We start from the raw sequence: 11478 nt of genomic DNA, 5'->3' as shown, positions 1-11478 counted from the left end.
GCCTGCAGTTGCTCTGGAGGAATACAGAAAAGTTGCAGAAAGTCTGTGCATTTGTAATTTACATTTATCCAGACAGTGGTCATGCTCAATGACTAATAGGAAGAGGAGGACTAATCAGGCACTTAACTTCTGCCTCAATTTTAATTATCCACTGAAGAAGTGCTAATAAAGAAAGTTCCTTTTGTAAACAGAGATGTATGGTCTTTGGAGACATCCCCTTTAAATAGGCCTATGTGCCCAAATGAGAGCAAAGAGAATATCAAGTTACAAGTCTTCAAAAGCTGGTCCTGCTCTGTCTTCACCTGCTGTTCACTGACCTGCACAGCCACATCCTTCTCAAAGCCACATACACAAATCCACTGAGATCGTTTCATTGGACATCTAAAGATTTAGACAAAAGTAAGCTCTGTGAGTCATGTAGATTGGCTCCCACGTGTGATTTCCAGGTGGAGGTATGTTTAACACCCCCGGTTTTGATGTATTAACACCAAACAGGGGAGGTTCAACTAGTAGTCTGGCTGTACCAAGCAATGGAACAAACTGTGAATGTCAGTCATCAACTATCTAAAGCCAAACCTGTTTATTGTATGAGCCAAATACAAAACATCTTTTCAGTTATGTTGCAAAATTAGCCAATAAAGGAATATAATGTATATTACAGAAAATAATTAAGACCATAATATTAGCTAAATAACATAGTATCTTGGTAAATAAGTATGTGATATAACATTTCAAAGAATTTCAATTATAGCTTGAACATATTATAGCTTGAACCTTTATAGAGTAATATTAGCTATGGATCATTAAAAGACAAATCATATGTACCAGAGATATTGTTAGGGGTTTGTCTAGTAGAGATATTGGAGAAAACTGATTTATGGTCTGTTTAAATTTGCATTTTTTAAAATACCTAGTAAAAATTCTTCAACACAAATAAATGCTACTGCTTGCTATGGTCAAAAGAACTGTCATGGATAATTCAAGAGCATCTGGAAACAGCACAAGTAGAAATAATGTAGGCAGGAGCTAGCATAAACAGAATGTTCTTCCCCAGGCAGGCTAATATATAGGCTAGAAAAAAAATAATAAAAAACTTCTAAATTCCTGCTACTTCGTGTGCTGTCTGATGCACTGTGAAGAGTAAAGAAGAGAAAGGGACAGAATTGAAAAAGCAAGATGTGTACATCCACGGTATCAAAGCACTGAAACAGTCAAAACAGAATGGTTTTATGTGCAAGAAAATGATGAAAGGAGTATGAAGGCATTTGTAAGGCTTCTCCTGGCCATTTTGTAGTAGAAGTGCTGATCTCTCTCAGCAAGAGCTATCTGCTATGGGATCTGCACCCTGCAGGACTTTGAGGGATGGCCTCACACAAGAGCTTTTAACAGCCAGGAATTTCAAAGCACAAAATCCAGAACCTTTAGCTTACTTAGAAACTATTCTGCGTATACAGAGCCCAGAGTTTTTGCCTCTGTGATCTTGCATCTGAAGGGCTTGAGGGAAGCAACAGAAAAGAAAGAGAGAAGCTATTTCAGAGTGTCCATGAAAAAGTGAAGCAGAACACCAGAAAATGCCATCAGAAAAGGGATATGAGAAAATTCCTCAAAGGGCACAGTCTGTTAAACTACTTAAAGTCTTTGATAGGAAATTGTGTAAAATTCAGATCGCTACACATTCCTGAGCAGAGAAGGTGGCATTCTCTAGGAGCATACCCTTCACTTCCATCCCTTTCAGCTCCAGTTTCAGTGAGCAGCTTTTGGTTTTAGGATAGAAGACACATGTGTGGAAGGTTCCTTCTGTGCTCTGCTGCATGCTCCCAGTCACTAAGTCACTAACCTTCCCCAGAAAACCTAGAAGGGAGTGATGCACACAAGGTTACTCTTTGGACATAAACAGATCTGCCTATCAGGCAGGAGACAAGATCATTCTGAACTTTGGGTTTCAGTGCCTGTATGATAAACCACAGCCAGTAAATAATTTTCTAGACTTTCCCCCAGAGGAAACTGACACTTGACTATTACTTTGAGCCTCCTCTCCAAACACAACCTCAGGCTTCCAGCAGCTGTGCAGATGGCAGGGGATGAATTTTAATAATCTACAAATCCCAGAATTTAAGGTTACACCGTAAAAAGAGCCATTACTGTCTCTGTCTATCATGCCCTCTTGACTAAGTTTGAGCGTCTGTAATTTTCTTTCCTGATACATGGAGTATTCCTCCAAGAACTGTGACTATTGCTCATGTTGATGAAAATACAATATATCCTTTCCAGTGATGCTGGTTCTATATCACTGTCTTTTGCACCTGCCCTTGCCATTGTCTGGGTGAGCTTTACTTATTGCTCAGGATCAATTAGTAAAAGTATGTGTTATTTGTTACACCCCTACCTTCAGAGAGCCCACGAGGATATCTGTTTTCAGAACCTGTGTGAAATAGTTAAAGAAAGGACAGAGAGAGTTACATCAAAACCAGTCCATTGTCTTCAGCATATGCCATATCAAACATTCCTACACCCTGTGCAGTCTCTCCAGACAGCTGAACTGCACACAGTGCCTTACAGCTCCTGACCTAGAGCAAAATTCCACAGTGTCTTGTGCTCCTCCCCACATTCCTGTGAGCTGCTTGAAACAAATCTAATGTCAAGGAAAAAATTAGCTACTTTACACATATACTCCTAGTCAAATTCAACTGCCTTCAGAGTCTTCTGGTGCCTTTCATAGGACTTGGAGCGAGCAAAGTTGGTAGAAGGCCCTTCCAAGGACTGGCATCCTATGACTCCTCTGCTTCTGCTTGTGCACCACACTGGAGTGGTTTGGGTTGTATAACCTTGACTTTGCACGTAAAGCATGAGCTGGAATGTTAGAGGTGGGAAATGAGAAGAAAACGCCTCTTTGTACTCCACCTTTCTGGGGAGCTGTGGAGATGTCATGGTCAGAGTAGGAAGCAAGAGGATGGCACTTACCGTGAGATGCTGAGGTAACAAATAATAAAGTTGCCTTCGGCTGCGGCTCTTTATACGTTACCTCCTGCCCACACAGCACTCGAGTGCTCTATTTTTGGTCAATAATAATTTACTCTTTAGTTGTAAACGTGTTGTAGCTCTGATCTCTCTGCTAATTACTCAGAGACAGGATTGGTTTAAGGTTGTATGGAGTCAGCTGCACTGACCTGTCCTTTTCACATTGATCTGTGCCAGGATGGAGGATGGAGGAACCCAAAGACAGCTCTGATAAAGCCAAATAAGGCAACACTTGGCTCTGCGCTGCGAGGGTTTGCCTTAGTCAGCAGGATGGGATTTTTCTAATTGTGCACAATTATCTCTTACAGGATATAATATTAATGGATGCCCTCCTATCCTCCCAGTTTATCTACACATGCTTCTAGATAAGAAGAAAGATTTATTGAGGCAAAAATTTTTATACCATTGTGTGAGGCACTGGCAAGCCTGAAGCCAGCCTCAGTCTTGGAACAGAGTGAGACAACTGCCAGCTTATGGACCACAGGAGGAACTTGCATTCCTGAGCTGTAGGTTTGCAAGGCATGCTCAAGGTCTCAGCCTGCAGAAAGGTGCCTGACTTTTGTGCCACTCCGCTGTCCTGCAGAGGTTGTCATGGGGCAGGCTGGGTGTCATACCAGAATAACTCTAAGTTGCTCTGTAAAGGCATGTGGAAGGAGAGTGTCTGCTCCTTTAAGATTAGCTGTTTAAGGGCTGCTTTTGACACTGCAAGGGACCGTAAGAAAGGGAGGAAGCCCTAACTGAGAACGTGCTGGAACACAAACCTGTCTGACAAATGGTAAGGGAGGAGGTGGTGTGAACCAAACCTGGTCAGTCACACTGCTTGGTGAAGGCATGTGAAAGTGTAAAAATATATATTCTAGTAAGCTTATCAAATCAGGAACCTTGTGTGGTGGGAAACTAAGGTAAAAGGGGAAACACTAAACAATATATACAGAGAGACACAGGTCTGGCAAAACAAATACAGAGATGACAAGAAGAAACAAACCTCTGGCATGTTGGGCAGGCAAGGGGGCTGTGATGCTGTGCCCAGGAGCACCTGTGGGATGAGTGGGAGAGCTGTGTGTGTGCGAGCATCAAGCTGGACCAGTAGGCAAAGAGAAAACTGTGACGTGAGTCGGAGGGCTGGGTCTGAGGGGGACAGAGGAGCTGTGCCGGACCCAAGGGAGCTGCACATGTGTTTGGGAGCCTGGTGAGCAGGTCTGTGTGACTCTGCTGGTGACTCCTGTTTCTGCCTGTCCCTGAGGAGGAGGGGATCTGTCTGTGCTTGTGTGATGCAGGTCCTCTTGATGGCACCTGCGTGGCTGCTGTAGCAGCTCTGTGACCACTTGTGTCAGTGTCCCGTGTGTCTCTGTGTGTCTCTGGGACACGTGCCCAACTTTGCTACTGGTTGGACACCCCAAAGTGACATCTGTGCCCCTCAGCGTGGGCAGAGTCATTGGCTCCCCAGGCACCAGTGGCAGCTTTACTGGGCTGGAGTGGCTGGAAGAGGTGGCTATGTGTTCCAGTGTCACATCACAGAGGTGCAACAGTTTTGGGAAGCTGAGGTTTTTGACAAGCATTTACTGGAATCCAGCTGTATACCAGCTCCCTGGGTTAGGAGTGTGCAGGTGGAGAAATTCAAAAAGAGGCATTAGTTTGACACAGTGATGGCTTTTGACTCAGGATGTGCTTCCCAAGAAGTCATGAGTGTAGAGGAGGAAATCCCACTGTCAGGAACGGAGGAATCTCCCCAGACAAGCACTGCTTGGCTTAGTGTTTTCAGGGGACTAGCTATTTTATCTGCATGATCGCTTCTGAATAGTGATGGCCAACTTAGACACCATTTCTGTGTGTAAAAATCTGCCTGGGATTAATTTTTCCTCATGGGCATTATTTCATGTTTTTATTATTAGTTTAGTCTGCACCTTTAATTAAAAGATAGTTACAGTGAGGAAAGCAGAGTTAATCTTTCCTTTCCTTCCATTTTCTTGAAGGTCCTCTGATACGAGGGAAAAAAAATTCAAAATGTTCTGAGTTAGAACAAATATGAGAAAGCCAGAGATGACCACAGCTCTGTAGAACCACCACCACAGAGATGTCCACTTACACTATTCAATCGGTAGCTGCTTGCTATAAAATATACAAGGAGGTCTTTGAATAAGGTTTAACATACACAGCTGAACAGATAGATTTCCTGAACAGTAGGTTGCAAAGTCATCCCAGAGACTACCTTTTTTTCCTTTTTTATTTTTTCCCCCCCTCAGAGGTTAGAATTTCAGCAGGAATGTTGAGAATGTTCATCTGTTCCCATGTGGGTCTCTGCTGTGAGCTTGCTGAGAGCCATATAATTACAGGAAAGGGAGCCTGGGATCTGCATTCCCCAAGTAACAGTAAGAATTGATTGCAGGTCTCTCACAGCTTGGGAAAATACTCTTACCACAAGGTAATTTTGTACAGGAGATGAGGTGGCAAAGTAGATCTGTCATCATTACGTAATTTTTCTTTATTTTAAGGCAGAAGAAACATTTGTCAGGAAATTATTTAAACTTTAGAGGCCCTGAAATCTAACCACCTTTCTATGGAATGACCCAGTTTCCTCTGTGGGAAGAGATGGATTGTCAGATGCATTGTTGTCATTGCTTCATGTTGGGTAACATCCTTGGTGCATTTACACAGCTCTCATGGCTGTTTGTTTTGGATTCTGTTCGGGGTGCCTGTGATTTAGTTACACTAGGAAGCAAAGGCATCTGAATTGGATTATCCTGTAGAAAATGGATTCCTGTAGCATTAAGAGGCACCCTATTTAGGCCTTTCCTCTCCTTTTTTGAGTCCTTTCTAGAATGTTTTTCAGTGCTTCTATTACTTTTTTTTTAAATGAGAGTCACTGACAGTCTTTTCCAGTCTGACCTAAGTGTGAGCACAGACACTCTCTGAAAAGACAATGACACCACTCAGATGTGGAGATAATATTATTATTGCATTTTTCTTTGGTCATTTGCTGTCTATCAAACATTTAAATTAGCTGAGCTGGTTGCAGCAGCAGAATTGCAGGCACTTTTTACATTTTAACAATCTCAAGACCTGGTTTGGGTCCCCCACATCTGTATTACAGACTGTGTTCTTCAGTATTTGCTATGAGCACTTATATTTGCATTTTAATTACGTGCATCTTTAGCTTAAGCATAAGTATACTGGAACCATGACTACTCTTTGTCAGAGGCTATCTGTTTTTCTATATTTGACTCATCTAATTCTTTTGTAGTTAAAGTGATTTTACATTTTCTCCTTGGTAAAAACCAGTAAAACAGTATGTAGGGAAGAACTAACCCTTTACAATGGCACACCCACCCACTAGTGACCCTACATATTAAGAAGTATTTTGACATCTGTCAATTCAGAAAATTTTAATCTGTAGTATGTACTGCTCTGGTCTTGTGGTGTTCTAGCACACCAAAACACAGACAAATGAAATCAGTAGCAGATCTGTGTGCTATTAGTATTATTGCTTTTAGTAAGGAAGGATATAAACTCATAAATATCAACACAGTTTAAGGTGCCTTAAAGGTAGTGCAAATTACTGGATTTAGTTTGGCATATCAAGTATTCCAGTGTTTGCACCAAATCAATATCTATATGATAAGTCTATTATTTGCAACACTGTTATAAGTGTTGCAAATACGTATATTATTTATAGAATTTTAAATTACTAGCTGCCCTCTGGGTGTTCCCCAATATTTCAAGAATTATTGAAAATTATTATCAGGGATGCTTTTGAAATACAGTGTCTGATTGCCAGATTGTTAGAATAAGTTACTTAAGAGAAGGCATGCAGAAGGAGATGACTGGTATGGAATAACGTCCTCCTGAGGAATGACTGAGTGGACTTTGATTCTCCAGTTTGAAGAAGATTCAGTGGAGAAAATAAAATAACTCTATTATCTGAAAAATCCAGAGTGCCATACACTTATTCAATGTCTCTTTTATGTAAGAATGGCGAACACAAGTACAAGGATGATGGTTCAAAGCAAGTGAAAGAAGATGTAATTCACTGCCAAAAGGTAGGATGGAGCACCTATGCAGGGCATCTGACCCCAAGGGTCAGTGAGAATGGTTTCCCCAAAGGAGGTCCTCTAGAATGAAGGAGAAGCAATAAGGATAATTTTTGAGCATGTCTGGGAATTCACAAGTTATTAGGAGAAACCTGGGCTCATAAGAAACAATAGACTGGAGGTGGTGCAGATGATGAGTTTCAGGGATACCAGCAAACCACCTACAGACTGTGCATGTCTCCCCCAGCCAGGCCCTGAGATGATCTCAGCTGGTCAGAGCACGGTGCTGGTAACACCAAGGTGTGGATTCAATCCCTGTATGGGCCATTCACTTAAGAGTTGGACTTGATGATCCTCGAGGGTCCCTTTCAACTCAGAATATTCTATGATCTATAAATTACTCTTACAGGTGATGGCAGTCACAGATTCATGATTGCTGCCAGCAGATACAAAGAACCTTTAAGCAGAATGTCTTTTTTTGTGTGGTTGTTTTGACACATATCCATTCCCTTTTCTTCTCAGGTAATAATGTCTGACAATGTCTCTCTCAGAAAACCCCAGATGTCTGTAAATCAGTCCTATACCTCTGGACACTATTTATTATGCTTCTGGAATACAGATAATAAGACGTCATTCCTTCCATCCATTTAGAATAGTGGAGACATGTTGTACTAGCAGATTAATCTTCATGCTTTCTGTAAATTGTTATTCCTGGAATTCTATAAATTCTCCTATTTGCAAATGTTGGTCAATCACAAACATCTTCAGGATTTCTCACAATTCTGGCTTTGTCAAACTATATGATACATAAATGTCAGCCTGTCTTGGGAGCTGAAAGGTTAGATAAGCATGCTAAGCCCAACCCGACAAATTTGTTCATTTGGTTATCTAATTAATTCTTTGCCCTTTCTGGATGGCAGAGTGATTATTTTCTCTATCCTGTGCTTCTGTCAAGACTCAGGGTACACACCACACCTGTTCCTGTAGCACTAAATAGCTTTGATCCTGTGACAGTTACCCAGTAGCTTTTCCAGAGGAGGCTCATGAAGAGATAATTTTCCCAGTACAAGTGGTCAGAGAAGCAAGGTTTCCATACTAGGTCCTCAAACCACTGACAGATAAGCTGCTGTATCTGTAACTATCTGACACTTTGGGGACAGATGGACGTTTTTGTCTAAACGAGTATGGCTGTTCTCATGTTTCATACCCAACTCCCTTTCCCTGGGCCTTCAGGCAGATACATATTTCTTCCTGGTATCATCACCTTTCAGACCTTTTATCACTCCATCTTAACTGTGTTACTGTGTTGGTCTTATTACAGCACACTGAAAAGGGAAGAGGGGCAACTACCTTCTTGTTGTCCCACATCAACTCAAAAAGCTTCTAAAAATGTAATTTTTTGTGGATTTAGCCTCCATGTAGGACCCTTCCATTACATCTGATGCAAAGATGATTTAAGATCATTTATCTGCATTAGCAATTCTGTAAGTTTGGACTGTATCCTTCACTGTTCATGCAGCTCTCTGAAAGCCACAAAGATACTCTGTCATACACATCATTTGTGTTCATTCATGGGATAAAGCCTGTTCCCTGTGATTTAAATTATGTGTTTGCAAAGTTGTAGGGGACTGGTTTTGGAGAAAAGGAGGAAAGGAGACACCATTCCCAAGGTGCATAGCTGTCACTGCCATGGTAACCCCACAGTTTCATTTGGTGGTGTCCTGTTTCATTGAAAGCTTTTTGGTGTTCAGTCTCCTGTTCCACGGACAAAGCAAGAATTCCTACATAGTTCTTCTCACGTTAGACAGCATGACTTTTAGGCTCAAATGATCAGTGTTGCCAGAAAAACTGCATATACATAGAGAGACGTACCTTCAAACACATTTTTGATCTCAGCAAATGCTCCTGCATTTAATAGAAACAAATGAGTTGAGATTTGAAAACGTGTACTTTGATCTTTTGAGCCTGTCTTTAAACAATACTCTTTTCTAATGAAAGCACAAAGATAATTTATGCAAAGAGAACAGAAAGATAGCCTAAACTTGTCAAGTGTTTGATATTTCATGCTGATTTTCTGCATCACTGAACATGAGTTTGACACTTCACCAGGGCCAAATAGAATTAATGAAAATCTTTGAGGGATTCCTTTCTAAAAATATATTTGCAAGCCTTTTTTTCACAGCTGTCACTTACCCCCAGCCTAGAAAAGTTTCTGCTGTAATACTGGAACATGGGCACTGAAGATAACTTTCAGCTAGCTACTGAACACTGCAAAATAGTCAATGATATATACTGTATATTTTAGGGGAAAGGGGATGTATATCCTAAATTTATATTTTTTTCTTCCCCCATCATAAACCAGTGGCATGACCATATCTGCAGGTTATTTCAGCAGTTGCAAAGTTGGCAGCAATCCATATTCTGTGCAAGTTACTGACAAGAACTATTTATTACCCTGTGGACTGTGGGGCTATTTCACCTTAAGCGACAGATCTTCTTCTTCCTTATGCTCTTTTGGAGGCAACCAAACTGAAAACAATTAATTACCAGGCCATTATTTGTACCTTGCCATTGTGAAGGCAGCAAAACTTTTTTTTTTTTTTTTTAATCCAAGCCATTCTGATAGCAAAAACAGAAGTGGAGGCAGAAGCAATTGAAATAATATATATTGTTTGCTCCCATTTACAGCTGATCTCATGCCTGTACTGTCTCCTTGCACAAGAGCAAATCATAAGGCAAATTTGGGATGTTATCTAGCAGCAGAAAAAACCCATGTTGAGATAAAAATGGCTTGACTTCCCTGCCAGAAATTTTCAGCTAATTAAATGATGAGGATTGTACATTCTGCCTGTTGCCAAATAGACAACACAAGTAGTCAGTTCCAAGTGGCCAAGACCAGAGGGTACTTACCCAAGGTTTCCATAGGAGCACAGAGGTGTAACATCTAGACCAGTGGCTGTAGTGTGTGAGCTCTTACTAAAGCTGCCTTGCTTTTGGAGATCTGGAAGTTGTCTAGTAGAATGCTAATTTTTGAAAAGTGTTTCAGGGAATGGTTGCCCAGTAAATTTAGTGCCAATACTAAGAAAAAGTAGAAGCTAATAAGGATTAGAATTTGAGAACACAGTGATAATTAACCATATTGAGAAAAACAGCATTTATAAAGGGAAGTGCTATTCCACAAACTTAGTGGAGAATCAAAGGTATGTGGATAGTTGGGAGAGCCAGCTGGTAGTGTCTCAATATCCATAAGCCATGTGAGAAGGTTTATCACCTTTCTTAAAGAAGCTAAGTCTGTGTCTGTGATGTTATATAAGCTAGTTTTGAGAAGTGATCCTGGACAAGGACAGGCTGATAATCCTGCTGCAGGAGTATAAGTGTCCCTGGGGATGGTGTCTGAGTGTCCAAAGTGGCTTGATCTGAAGCAAATCCCAGGAGCAGCTTGGAGAGAAGCTCAGTCCAGCAGCTCTATTTGTGTATATATCGCATTGGGGCCCAGCACAGCGCTCCTGTACTGCCCTCAAAGGCCATGGATCCTCTTTGCCCCTGATGAACCTCACAGCCCTACTCAGTGATGTCCCCTCTACCCTTGCTGTCCTCCTGCGCAGAGCCTGCTAGCAGGTTGTGAAACAGCCCTCGTTGTGTACTGAGGAGGGATTACCAGGGCATCAGAGACCTTGCCTGGTGCTAAGGACTCCTCTGCTTTTTGTAAAATACATTCTATATCTAGGACATCAACACTGTGCTTTGCTTGAGCTGTTTCAAAGCAGGCAGTAAATGCAGTGTGGAGAAGTGAACTTCTGTCACAGCGAGGTTGCTTCTCCCTTTTGCCTTCTGACTGCCCATGGCAGCCTCACCTTTCACCTGCAGTCTTGCCAGCAGCCAGGGGCAGAGCTGGGTCACTGGGCTCATATCAGGGCTCTGCTCTTTCCATGGCCGCTCACCACTGCCTGAACAGTCATCCAGTCCGGAGCTGCTCTCTGAGGCATCTCTGTGGAGCCAAGCTGCAGCTGGGTGCTGCAAGGACAGCTTCTTTCCTTGCTATGAAAATATCCGGGAGGATGGGTATGGGAAAGAGAGATGTTTGCGAAATGTGCTGTACTTCTCTAGTTTTCAAACAAGCAGAAACTCCATACTGTCCTTTTCTTCCACATTTAACAGGCAAGACCCTGCACCAATTCTTTTTAGCTACCTTCCCTGTCTTTCCAAATAAATAATTTTGAAGGAACTCCTGGTTACTTTTGTAACAGCAGTTCAGCAAGCTCAGGATTTTGGGGGACAATATAACGTGCTGGATCAGTTAACCTGAGAGTGACATGATTGCTGCAGCTCCACACCCTCAGGTCCAACCAGCGCCAAGACTGCAGGTGTGTTCCCAGCTAGACATTTACACAGAACATGTGTGTACACCCTGTGGGGGAATTGCACAGCTGTG

The sequence above is a fragment of the Corvus cornix genome, chromosome 18 (genome assembly GCF_000738735.6).
Source record: "Corvus cornix cornix isolate S_Up_H32 chromosome 18, ASM73873v5, whole genome shotgun sequence".
NCBI lineage: Eukaryota > Metazoa > Chordata > Aves > Passeriformes > Corvidae > Corvus > Corvus cornix.
The sequence above is the reverse complement of the archived record's forward strand: the minus strand, read 5'-3'. Positions refer to the sequence as shown.